Here is a 14,739-nt window from a genome sequence, read left to right on the forward strand (position 1 = left end):
CATCCTATACACATACATAGAGTACAACTGATTCTCACAACTTTACTTCCCCATGTAATGGCTGTGTACTGCTAACATCAGACAGATTCAGCCCTGAATGTAACAGTTGTAACTGCAATACTGTCAATGCAAGTGTGGAACCTTTAATAGAAAAATAAATGTGTAAGAACATGAATGAATGGCAGATACCTGCAAAACTGGTAGTTGTAAATGTACCTACATAGAATGTGTGCGAGTTGCCCAGAAATGCCATCAGTATCTGACATCTGCGATATATTCTTACGCAGTTTACCAAATAACCTGTCCCATTTCAAATAAAATACCTGCTATAGAAAAAGAAATCCAAAGTCTACCTATCATAACACTCTCACAAGTAGAACAATAAATATGACTGAAAACAATGTCCTCTCCTTCAAGTTATCTAGCTACACTGTTATCTTTTAGTGTAGATTCAGCATTCTGAAGATCCAAATAAGGTGTGAACTCATTAGAATTGCTGAATAATAAACCTTTGACTTTGTGTAGCACATGTAAACATAGTGTACCCTCTACATCATTGTTAGATGCTAATGGCATGTAGCTAGGATTGCCACCTATCCGTTTTTTTTCTGGACTATCCGGAAATCAAATTGATTCTCTGGTAGTCCGGAAAACACTGTACAAACTCTGGTATTCTATTTCAAAAAGGGAAACAGACTATCAGAGTTTGTTAAATTGGATGATTTACTATGCCTTTTTACAGAAAAGCATAACAAATCAACTGAAAGCAGATATCAGGAGCAGAGAAAGAGGGCATTCCCATCTGCTGATGTCATAGTGATGTCACAAAATGGGTGGAACGTGGGTGAGGGGGTGGGAATGGGCAGGGTTATGTGTAATGCAAAGGGTATGGCCTTACTCTGGTTTTAGCCACAACAGATGGTGGCAACCTTACTTGTAGCTGTGAATAATTACTCTTACTGAAGCAAAACACAGTAATTCACAGACACCCTTCCTTCTAGTGGGTGTGTCAGTGGGATACACCTATATTTTAAACAAAACCAGACATTACACATATATATATTTCTTTAGCATATCACAGTTTCTTAAGTTTGATGAAAACTGTTGTCTCCTGTCCTGTATTTGTATCACACCTTGAAAGAAAAATGAGAGGATATGAATTCACAATTTCACGCCTGATAGTAAAGCAGAAATAAAGGAAAAATAAAGGAAGGATTTTCAGAATACAAAGAGAAGGCAGAGCTGCAGTTTTGCAAACATATTCATAAATATTGTGTGATCACTCATTCCACTAAATATGTTATCTACACATGTACAATCAGCTGAGAATGTTCAACTGTATGAATTGTTTAATCCTGGATATGAAATGCAAATTGCTTGTATGCACATTATTTCATTAGTATTGCAAAGCTGTGTCTGTGGCAATCAGAGATAACCCATTACAACTCTGTTGTGCAAGTGCAAAAGTCTGATGGTTCAAATCCAGAGTTGTTTAAGCTTTGTTTCTTTTTTATTTATTTATTTTTGCTTTTACCATGTGTGTGGCACATGGCACAGTGTAAACATGGTCCACTGCTTAATGAAAAAGTGAAGGTTTGTTACAAGACCTCTTTATTGAGGAAAGTATTACTATTGAGGAGTTGAACTATTTAGATATGCCTTACCCAGTAACTACAGTAATTTTTGGAGTACCAAAATTACATAAGAATGTAAATCAACCTCTGATGCGCCCAACAGTAGACACTAGGGGTTCTATAACATATCCAATAGCTATGGTTTCAGATATGAAATTGAAAGAATTTGTTTTAAGTGAACCTAATATTTGCCAAACCCATTGGCATTTTCTTAAGAAAATTAACACAATCCGATATAATGAGAATGATGTTTTCATAATAGTTGATGTAAACGATCTCTATACTGTTATTCCTCACAATGTGGGGGTTGACTGGTTTTGTAACAATGTATACAATAAGGGCATCATTCAGCCACAAATTAATATGCATGAACAATATTAGACATGGTCCTAAGAAACAACTATATATTTTTTGAAAATGAGTACTATTTACAAATTGAAGCAGTGGAGATGGGGTTAGCATGCGGGGGATTGTGTGCAAATATTATAGTGCTTGAATGGGAAAAGAGGTTTTTGCTTGATTCACCATTTTTTACCCATTGTCTTACATATACACATTTTTTGGATGACGTATTCATCCTGTGGAAGTGGCCCAAAGATCAAATTAAAATGTTTTTTGAATATATGAATGGGACTACTACTTTTTTAAAATTTACTTATACAATCAAGGATAAGCAGATCTCATAGACATTTTAATAAGTAAGGATATTCCTAATAATAGATTTGTGGCAAAGATTCATCGTAAGGAAACTTATTCTAACAGCTTGCTCCATTTTGATAGTGGCCATACATTCAAACAGAAAAAGGCTGCGATTAAAGGACAATTTGAGAGCGACCCATATGGTCACTCTCTTGGAATCCTTTTTGAAAGAATGTTCTAATTTAAGGGTAATGTTTATAAAACAAGGACACCCATAGGGATTAGTGGATGAGGTGATGGAGGAGGTAATAGAGAAAAGAAGGAATGGACATTTTTACCCAAGTTTGGGTGGTAGTTTGGATAATGATAATCCTTCAGGATATAGAGGAGTTGAACAAATGACCCCCCATTTATTAAATAGTACCTTAGAGAAGGATATAAATGTTGAAGGAAAATTCAAAAAGGACTGGTTTGATTGTGCTTTTTTGACTAGTTTCGGAAAGAGTAGTGGGGATGTGAGAGATATTTTATTTAAAAATTGGGGAATCCTAAGTAGCAATAAAGAAATAAGGCATTACATGGGACAAAAACCCTCAACAGTGTATAAAACAGGCCAAAACTTAAAAAAAAACATATTTGAGAATATTAGAACTTGTAGTAGTAAAAGGACAGGGTATATGTTTAGATGTGGAACATGCTCATATTGTTCTGATATCCTAGAAGCTAGTGAAATATGTATTAATGGCCTTAAAATCAGAATAAATGGGTGGTTTTCTTACAATTCAGAGAAGGTGGTCTATTGTGCCCTTTGCTCCCTGTGCCCATGTTTTAATGTTGGAAAAGCAGAGCAGAAATTAAAAAATAGAATCAGAGAACATTTAAGGGACATTAGACTGAATAAGGACATAAGTGCCCTTGCGAAACATTGCCATGAAAATTATGAACATAACTTTAAATTTGTTGTATTAGAATGTCTAAATTTTAATAAAAGGGAAGGAGCATAGCCTTTGTTGTTAGAAAAATGTGAACTAACCTGGCAAATCTGGTTAAATGCATGATTTTGGCCAGATTTGAATGAAACTCTCTCTATCAAGAGTGTTTTAAAATTAAAGGCATTGAAACACTAGTAATATGCATATTAAGGTTAATTCTAACATACTTCGCTTTTTGGATATTTGTATTTTTTAAGGTTATAACTTGTTACATATTTCCAGATAGTAAGTGTAATTGCAATTGAATATTATGTCAATTGATTCATTCAACTGGTTCATTCAGTTTGCTGCATTGGGGTTTTGTGTATTTAAATGGGACTCTGAAGTATATTGTTTGCAATATATAAAATGTAAATGGACTGAACTGAGTTATCTGATGAAGTTTCTTATATAAAAAGAATATTGAGATGAATGCACTTATGTCAGTTTTAAAACAAGTTTTAATAAAAGTTTTCTGATATTAACGGGCAGTGTGTGGAGTTGTTGGCAGACTGGATGTTTTACATTTGCTATTTGTTATTTGGATTTAGTGGATTGTGTTTGGAAAATTTAAAGAAAACCAAACAGCCAACATGTATATTTCTTTAGCATAATATCACAGTTTCCCAACTTTGATGAAAACTGTTGTTTTTGTCCTGTATTTGTATCATACCTTGAAAAAAATGAGAGGATATGCATGCAATATTTCATGTCTGATAGTAAAGCAAAGATAAAGGAAGGACTTCCAGAATACAAAGAGAAGGCAGAGCTGCAGTTTTGCAAACATATTCATAAATATCGTGTGATCACTCATTCCACTAAATATGTTATCTACACATGTACAATCAGCTGAGAATGTTCAACTGTACGAACTGTTTAATCCTGGATATGAAATGTAAATTGCTTGTATGCACATTATTTCATTAGTATTGCAAAGCTGTGTCTGTGGCAATCGGAGATAACCCACTGCAGCTCTGTTGTGCAAGTGCAAATGTCTGATGGTTCAAATCCAGAGTTGTTTAACCTTTGTTTCTTTTTATTTATTTATTTATTTTTGCTTTTACCATGTGCATGGCACAGTATAAAAATGGTCCACTGCTAAAGAAAAAGTGAAAAAATTATTTACAGATGCCTTACAATGAACAAACATGTTTAGTAGCATCTATATTACAAGACTGAATGCTTAGGTGATCAAACATCGAACTTGTAATATCAAACCCCAAAACGTTGAACGGCGCAGGAAAACATGTTGGTTGGGCACGGGAAAAAAAAAAACTTTACACCCAAACTAAGTGGGGGGGTTCAGCCCCCAAATCCCCTGATGTGGGGGCTGTGCCCCCCACACACCTCCACAACTAAATATATCAATTCCGAGATCACTTTATAGTAGACAAAATGACAAAATCTGGCGAACGGCCAAGGGAAATCTTCCCTGTGTTAAATCGGCCGATTGTTTTTTGCTTTCAGTTTTACAAGTTTGATGTTTAGGTGTTTGATCACCTAAGCATTCGATCTTGTAATATAGACCCGTTTAGTAGCATTGCATGGTGGTCAGCCCTATGGACAGAATTACTGCAGAAATTCCACATGGTAGGTGACTGCCTCTGTGGCATGATATGTAAATATGGTGAGTTAAAAAAGTAGGAACAAAGGTAAAGCCGGGTTTGAGTTCCACAGCAGATTATTTTTACTGAGGGGTCATAATGAGTATTTACACGAGTAATGTGTTTGCTATTGCCTCTCCCATTTGTGTGTTGCCGACTTGAGCACAAAATGGTTGACTGCTTAAGAAAAAAAGTGAAAAAATTAATTTGGTTCCCCTTCCTCCATGCAGACAGGCTCAGCAGTGATGCATAGCCATCAACTCTCTGGACAGTACTGAGTGGAGAAAATGCACCTGCTACCTAACTTTCCTGTGATACCAGGTGTAAGTGAAGTGACTTCATTTTCAGAACACAAGCGAGCTAGGGTTACAATCCAGCAAAATCTGCAGTTCTGTATGGGTGTCACACTATCACTGCTTCCATAGCTTTGATTATAAAGATGATACTACATACCAATAGCTATGTATAGTTGGTTGATTGACAGAAAGGTATCAATACTCTTTGCAAACACATTCTTTGTAGGTATCCTAGCTCATTAATGACTGACATATGAATACCAGTTGATTATGTGTGTAACTGGTTTAGCATGCCGATGATTATGTAAAGAGAATGCAGTTGAATATCTCAGATGGAAACAATAGTTTACTGACAATCATTGACACTCCTCCCATAGCCCAGTTATAAATGTACAACAGAATGTATTGTGAGGTATGTATCATAACTCCAAACTCTGTTATTAAAGTCATGCAAGTCTGTCCATTTCCAGTTTATTGTCAGACATTAGTCCTGCATCACAGCTGAGAATGCATGAGCCAGGACCTATTTAATGTCACACACATCCTGGCCTAATTAAAGTACAGCACCAGTCACTCTTTAAACTGTATATATGCAATGACCATGGTTGATAAACATTTCTACTCTGGCAATGCAAAATAATTATGTCTGTAGAAATGTATGCATTCTCTTCTACATAGGTTTGAATCCCACCTTGTACAAATTATTGTTAACAGTGTGTAAGTCCCAAATAAATATGTGCCAAGTAATACCACTGATCCTTCAAAAAAAAAGCCAAGCCATTGAGCATTTCATTGTCGATTGCAGGACAATGTGTGACCAGGTATAGCATCACACATAACCAAGATCACTGCCAAGTTAGACATCATCATTGCTGTTTCATAAACTCCCTTCACATTTCCTTAACATCACACAGATGTGGTTGGCATGGCTGTGTGTGCTTGTGCACTGGCTGTAAAACATGAGGTTACAATTTTGGCAGGAAGCCATTACTACTGTTGTTGGAGGACTTCTGCAGACATGGCAGGTGATGGGAATGATGGTGCCAAATTCAGCGCACAAAGGTGGGATGTACAGGAGTCCAAAATCTTTGTTGCTGCCAAGGGAATATACTGGGTCTCATTACAAGGCTATGGCTTGGAATAGCCTAGCCAAGGGTGTCTCTAGTGTGACTGGTATATTGTGTACTGGGAAGCAGTGTAAGCACCATTAGAGTAACCTTAAGAGGGGCAACTAGTCACAACTCGACCAGTGGCTGTATGAATTTAAAACTGCTAGCACACCCCAGTTGTGTAAGTCTCTATTTTACAGCTGCAGAAGAAATTGTGGCAAATACGTAAGCACCTGCTGAGAGACTGATGAGATTCAGAGGCAAGGGATATGTCTGTAGCACAACTTATTCTAATTATATTAACTTGTGATTTCATAGATCAATAGTAACTTCAGCATACATATGTTAAATGCAACAGCAAGCATGCATGCTTTCACCTGTAGCTGTTGGTGATTGTATTAGGCAAGTGTAGTAGTATGTTCAGGTTATGTGGGTTCAATACCCACAACTAACCTGTAGAGTCACATTCAACAAGTATTATTTTGAGAGTAGGAATGCAGCAATATTGGCTTTAATGCCATGCTGTTAAATTACTAGCTAGTATCTTTGAAAGCATCTATGGAATATGTGCATATTCCAAGGATTACTTCTAACAGTTCACAATCATTTTTGGGAGGGTGAAAGCTCTATAGCTAGGATAATAATAAATGGCTATTTACTGTAATAAAGAAGGAATGTGACATATCATGGCTCTAATCATATATTTGCTTTTTTGTCACACTCCATCCCTTATCTATCTTTTTTTAATTTTTTTTTTATGAGGGGCGGAGTTTCCTGGAATCACACTATTCTGATGTCATACCTTTCTGCCAATGAAACAAATGCATTTTAACTTAGGGAGGCAGGTGGCATGGCCTGCCAATCCTCCACCGTCTGCCGCACTAACTCCCAGTACTTCTAGGATGCAACCTGGCAGGACTGCCTCAACAGCCCCTGCCCTACCTGTGCCATTCTCATCAAGTAGCAGTAATCTGGCTGGTGGTGCAGTGGTACCCTCTAGGAGTATGGTGAAGGTGGTGCTTATGTCACCCACTAGGAGCTGCCATGAATGGTGCAAGATCTAATAGAGACTGGCCTTGGTGCCCACATCAGCTGAGTGGAGAAGTTGTTACTAAATATTGAAAACAGACTCCCACATCAATCAGTCTCACAGGCAACTGAGGAAGCCAACAGTGATAACAGTTCTGAGAGTGAGGACTAGATTCTCACTGTTCTCACACTTGACAGGCATGTGCCTCCAATGTCCCTTACCTATCCGCAATCCTGTTGTCCCCAATCTTTTTGTGTTCATCACTATTACTGTGTCTGTCCTGCATGTTCTGTTTGTCTGTACCTGCTTCTTCACCTACCCTACCTACCTGACCCTCACATTCTTATGTCCCATCCTCACCATGCCTCTGAAAAAAAATGGCAGCTGCTGTACACAAAAAAAGTTGAATTGTACATAGTTCTCCACTTCATGTATGTACTTCTCGACACACTTGATTTGGTCCAATTGGCTATACAATGTCATTGCTTTGTTGTAACCTGTCCGTGTTGTGGTGACAGTCCAAATTTATCACATTTTTTTCTACCTGTGCACATTACTATTGTGAACAAGTGGATATCTATTGTTTTGTCCTAATCCCCTCCTAGAAATGGCTGTATAGCTTCTCCTTTGTTCTTTCCTCTGCTTGCCTCTCGATTTCACCACTTTCCTATCAACCCCATTTTTACACATTTAATCTTTTCAAAAATGTAGACTCACAGACCACACACATGACAGAAATGACCAATAAAAATGCCTTAACTTTTTGTCCTCTGCATTTGCATGCAGTTCAACATTGCACACCAATGCCATGCGGAGCTAAATGTCTGGTCACACCCTGTAACAAAACCTGGTGAGTTTCTGCCATTGGCCTAACTAGTCCGGTCATCTCCATGCAGTATGGCTTAACGTCGCTGCGTTAGAGGACCGCAGAGTTAAAGAGTAAGGGCACTACGTTGAAACGGTCACCATCTCAGTTTTTAGATTGTTGGATGCAATAAAATGCAACTTTCTATCTGTGTTGACATAAATCACTTGAATGAAGATTAGTTTCGCCTATAACATCAAGGGTTCAAATTCAGATGCATCTCACATCATTTCTTAGTATGATGTTATATGTGCATGATATGTTTAATCACCCACATCTTTACATTTGCAAGTCATGAGTTCTCATGGAGATGTATTGAATACTGGCCAAAAAATAGTATCTGAAGTGACATCAACGCCCACAAGTATGAGATATTTATAACCTTGTTCTGCTTGTCACACCTCATCATTTGCAGCAAGCTGTACACACAATTAATGTGTGCTTTGCAGTGAGGCCTAAAAACAGCTACTATTTGTACAAGTGTATTGAGGTAGGTATTACTGATACAATTTGGGGAAGACACATGCTTCACTGTAGTCATCTATAGTTACATTTGGAGTTCTGATCACGTTTACTTAGGTAATGATATCCTGACACCATTTGTAAAAAAAGAAAGAAAATCATCTTAATTTGAACCCTAGCTCACCTGTACTCTGACCAGGAGTTCACTGCTCTTATACCCTGTGCCACAGAGAAAGCTATGCAGCAGGTGTATTTCCCACTCTCAGTACTGTCCAGAGTGCTGATAGCTGCTTATTTGCTGCAGTGTCTGTTTGCACAAAGTGCACTACATTACATTTTTCATCATTTCCTTAAGCATAGAACCACATTTGCTCAGAGCTTAACATTGCACAAATGGGGAAGGCAACGCCAATAGTTATTTATATTATAAAACTTTGGCCTCAACATGTCAAAGATAAACTACAGCAGGCAGATTATACTAGCAGCAAGCTTGATACATGAAACATTTACAACAAACAGATGTATTTTCCATTTAACACAAATCAGGTCAATTACTGTATTTCCTATTTGTTCATAGTCTGATAATGAGCACCAGTGGACACTGCTACTACACCAGTCAAAGATGAATTCCTGAAATTTGAATCACGCGTGCACTAACACTTTGTCATTATCTGTGCAAATCAGCTTCTCAGTGATGCACTTTGTGGGAAGATGTATAGCATGTCTAACTCTACTGGGATGTAATACTCCAACACATGGAAATGTATTCATAAATACAAGAGCATGGTAGTGACATGTCTGCTTGACTGAACACATATTTTATGATATTCATGTGTGCCCTGCAACAATGCACTTGTAAATGATATATCAGTCCTTAAACCATTGTCAAACAAACTCCACAGTTACATAGCCTGACTGCATTGCTACATTTGGTATGGGTTTATTGTGACACTGGACATCCATGATTATATGCCATTGATATTGTCAGTAACATGTATTAATGTGGACATACCTTTATCTGAATGTGAAGACATATAACGCCATTGTTGCACTACTGCTGTTTCCCAACTGTGTGTGTGTGTGTGTGTGTGTGTGTGTGTGTGTGTGTGTGTGTGTGTGTGTATCTCATCTACACAACATCCTGAAAAATAGTTGCATGTTTGTCTCACTTCTGCAAGATGCATTCATGACAGCTTATCTGACATAGGTTGTTACAATGTATTTCTAAGCACTTTAGCAAACTGCACTCACACAGTCATATGACAAATCCTGGCTTTGCACCAGAGTCTCATAACAGTATATGTTAACTGCAGCACTATGATGATGTCATCCTCTATAAAGTACACTGTGACAGTAGTAAAATCAGCTCTTTGTGGTGGCACAAGCGCTAAGTACTTTGTGCTTGAGCTATACGTATGGATTCTAATCTCGTAGCAGGCAACCTTTGTGTTTTGTGTGTGTCTGTGTGTCTATCTCTGAGTTGGTATGTCTGTAGCCAGATGAGCATGAGTCCAGGTCCTGTTGTCCTCATTCAAGTAGCATTCAGGGGATACTTGTATAATGCTACGACTCCAATTTCAATCAGCCCTACCAACATCCTCTTCTCATTGTACACTGCTGATCTCATCCTCTATAAAGTGCACTCTGACCCTGCCACAGTCAGACTTCTGTGGTGGTGGTAACATTAAGTACTGTGTTCTCTAGCTTATATGACTAGATAGGAAGGGTTCGGATCTCACAGTATTCAACTGGTTTGTGTGCGCAAACTCATGTCAGCATAAACCTACCTATTGCTGTCTTCTGTCAACTGTCAGTTTAGAGGCAACTTTAAACTGGTATGCGAGTCCACACCTTTGTCAGACACTCCTCCCATCTTCACCTCAGCATACACTGATGATGTCATTCTCTATAAAGTGCACTCTGACACTGTCAAAGTCAGATTTCTGTGGCAGCACTTCCATAAAGTAATGACTTTCCTAGCTTGTGTAACTAGTTAGGGGGTTTAATCTCACAACAGTCAAATTGTGTTTGTATGTTTTCCATCAACTATAAGTCGGAGATAATTTTACACTGGGATGCGAGTCCACAGCTGTGCCAGACACTCCTGTCAACATCCTAATGTCAGCATACACTGATGATGTCATCCTCTATAAAGTGAACTGGCATTAAATACTGTGTTCTCTAGCTAGTGTAAGTAAATAGGTAGGGGTTCTAATCTCACAGCAGTTATCTTGTGTGTCTGTGTCTTACTTTGACTATCAGTCGGAGACAATTTTACCCTGGGATGTTGACAGACTTGTCTATATAATGACATTATGAAGTGTTATAGACTTTATTTCATTATAGTACTGTCACATGTTAACAGAATCACCTATATACTGGAGTCAATTTGTGTCGATAGACTCACCAACACATTATGATACTATGTTATGCTTGTCAGCACCTCATACTTCAGCACTGACAGAACTGTGTACATTATTACTCACATACATTTATCATACTATGATATGTTGATAGACTCTCCTGCATTATAATGCAATGCCATGCTGATAGAAAGTTCTACAATATGGTACTATGTATGCTGACAGGATACCCTACATAATGATACTATGATGTGATAGCATTTATTACATCATACAATGATGTGCAGACAGAATCTCTAACATTATGATATAATGATGTGCTGTCATAATATCCTACTTTATGATAGTATGACAACATAACAGAATCTCTGACATTTTCATACAGTGATGTCATGACAATATCTGCATTAAGACTCTAGGATGTGCTGATGGAATCTTCCATAGTATCATTTTAGAATATCAGGCTATCAACCCAAGGGGCCATCTAAACTATAGTCATTCTTCCCAGTAAAATTTGATAGGCTTGCTTTCCAAGCATTTTGTGGGGATATATACTTCAGCATGGGTGACTGAGTATTTACAAGCTTCCTTTATTCTAATAGAGACATAGGTGCCAGGCCAGGGGTGTATTTACAGTTTCCCATCTACTGATCCAAGTTTCAGTTGAATAACAGAAGGGATGAGCTCTGTTTCACATGGATGGGAAGCCTGCTCCAGAGAAGGGGAAGCCTGTGAGACACATACCTGCACCTCCAGCATGTCCTATTTATGTTGCAGGCAAGGCTGGCGTCCCCTGGATTGGGTGGTCCTGATGTTATTTGTTTTACTGATGTGCAACAGGTCCATTAGAGCTGGATCAGAGGATGCTTTCTAGGCCATGCATAGGTTGCCTGTCAACAGCCTGTAAGAGACCTAATATAAAGATGAGGCTTGAGGTGGTCTGCATAAGACTTGCTTTCCATACCATGTATTCCTTTGGTCAGGAATCTCCAAGGATGCTCCAATTGTTGCATATGCCTTATCAGGTATATACCAAAAGGGGACATTGTACTCAATGAGTGGTCTTAAGAGAGCAGAGTACAATGAAATGATGTCATGCTTGGCTCTAGATGCCGTACCCCTGCTTATACATTGTGCAACATATGATTTCCTCACTATAGTAGACACATGATGGTCAACTGCCATATCACTGTCTACATGCATTTCCAAATCCCTAAATGCAGAGTCTAGTCTTAGTGTTGTATTGTCAATGTAGTAGTTTCCTGGGTTGGCCATCTGTGCAAAAGATACTGTGATACAGATTTTGGCATTGAGCTTTAGAGCATGACTCTGGCATTTGTTATTAGAATGTGTCAGGCCTTCTTGGAGGATATTTGTGTATTGGGGGAATTCAGTGATTGCACCCGATTTGCAATCTGCAAACTTGGTAAGCTAAGGCCCTTGACATTAGCCTTGACCTCAGAGAAGTAGATGTTAAACAGGAGTGGCTCCAGCACCGAGCTCTGAAGCAGCTCACCAGTAACCACTTTGTGGAGGACAATGTCTCTACTCTAACTTCTTGGGTGCTGTCTGCAAGCCACCTGGATATCCAGTGGATGACATAGTGGTATATACCTAGTTTAGTGTGCTTTTCTACAAGGTCTGAGTGAGATATTGTGTCAAATGCCTTGATCAGGATGAGGTAGGCAGGATGCACCATTTTGCCATTGTCCATTGCTTTGATGACCTTCATGAAGAAGCCCACCAGGATGAGCAGGAAAGACTTGCCCTTGACAAACCTGAACTGATTTGGGTTCTGTGTTTGTAGGTTACCTATGTTATCATTAGGATATCCAGGATTATTATCTCTCTCCATAGCTTTGCATATCAGGCTAGACAAGTTTATGGGTTGATAATTCCCTGGGTCTGTGGATGGACAGCCCTTGTGCAGTTCTCAATTCATTTAGAATGAAGCCTGTTTGGCAGCTGCAATTAAATAGTGTTTGTAGTGCTCATGATAGTTCATGTTTCATGCTATTAAGAAGGCATCCTAGGATATTTTGGGGACCCATTGATGCAGTGGTCTTGGTCTTGGAGAGTGCTTTGAGAAACTGCTCTCTAGTGATAGTTGGAGTGTTATCGATGTGGGTATTTGCTGAGAGGCATCTGAAGGGGAGAAGGAGTTAAAACTGGGGCTAATTTTTTAAACCAGGAAGTTTACTATATCTTCAGCTCCATATAGGTAGCACCATTTACAATTAATTTTGTATATTGCTGTGTATTATCCCATTGAGTTGCTTCTTTAGGATTATGAGGAACTTTTTACCTTGCTGGGCATTGCACCTTCTGATGTTTGACATGAATTTCCTCCTTTTTTATATTCCCTGTTGATATTGGGATTCCACCACGACAGCTTTTTTTTTTTTAGTTGATCCTTCACTTAATCCAATTAAGTACAGCTGTCTCTATGCAGCTGTTAATAAGATTACACAGTGATTCAGATACTGCGTAGACAGTGGTGTTCTCAGGGTTTGTGGGGGGAGGGTTGAACGTTTGCAAAGGTTCACAGGTTTACACTAGGCTAGCAGCCCATGTGGGCCATTTTAAGCCTAGATGATTTCTCTCAAAGTTGAGAATCAACCTTGTACCTACTGTCTGTGAGGTAAACACATTAACCATTATGCCAACCCCTCCTCCCAAACATGTTTTTTCAGCATATCTTGAACTTTTCGGCATTACTAATGTCTCTGTATTAAAGTGGTTATTTTTTAACTTGCTGTACCCCAAAATAGTGTGAAAGGGGGCTGCCATGGGTATAATGATTTTATAGGTTCATAGGTAAATGCTACACCATTAATCTGCAGACTATTATATGCCTTGCCAATAACCAGAGCTCAGAATTAAACCCTGAACCTTATATTTGTGAGGTAAAGTCCTTAACCATTATGCCTTCGCCTCCCCAGCAAATCACATTCTGTACCACAGGAGCTACAGCTCACAGCCTTAACCATCTGTGCCACCTGCCAGACAAGGGAGTCACTTAGCAGTAGGAAGTTTGCCCTCAAAGAATTCTTAAAAGTTCCAGAGTTTGCTGGTATCCCTGGTTTTACCTTTACTTCAAAGGAAATAGCTTAATGGTCTGACTTGACTAGTGAAGATATTACACTAGGGAGGGTGCAATGTTCCACCATGTCTCTAAGGACCAGGTCAAGGATATTTGTGCCCTTAGTGGGTGTACAGATTAACTGGTCCAAGGTGTTTGCATTTGCAAAGTCCAGGAATCTTTGGATGTTCATGCTGGGGGTCATGTATGATTTCTAGTTTATACTGAGGTAGTTAAAGTCACCCATGAATATGGGTTAGATTGAATGGTGAGCATCTCTGGTACATGTAAGTGTGTATTATGGTTTTCTTGGGTCATAGAGGAGGACGTATACCTTGCATGGATATGACATGGGACTTTGTCTAAGGTAATTATGATGTGGAGAAGGTCAAGTGCATCATACTGACAGACCAGTCTTGAGGTGTATTTGTTTTTAATGTAAACAAGAGACACCTACATCTTTTGTCCCTTCCTGTGCAGTAGTTGGTCGAAAGCTGTGGAAGGCATTGTAGGTCTGCACTGCTGGGGTGCTCTCCATGGCTTTAAATATGTCTCAGTTACTGCATAGCCATCTACATTTGCCAGAGTAAGAACCGCTTGCAGGGGTGGAGTTTCTCGTTCAGAGTCCTGGCATTGAACACCTTGTTAACATGTAACACCTTCAGATTTTCTTGCACTGGTTTA

This window comes from Protopterus annectens, chromosome 16.part0, assembly GCF_019279795.1.
Source record: "Protopterus annectens isolate FY-2018-M chromosome 16.part0, PAN1.0, whole genome shotgun sequence".
NCBI lineage: Eukaryota > Metazoa > Chordata > Ceratodontiformes > Protopteridae > Protopterus > Protopterus annectens.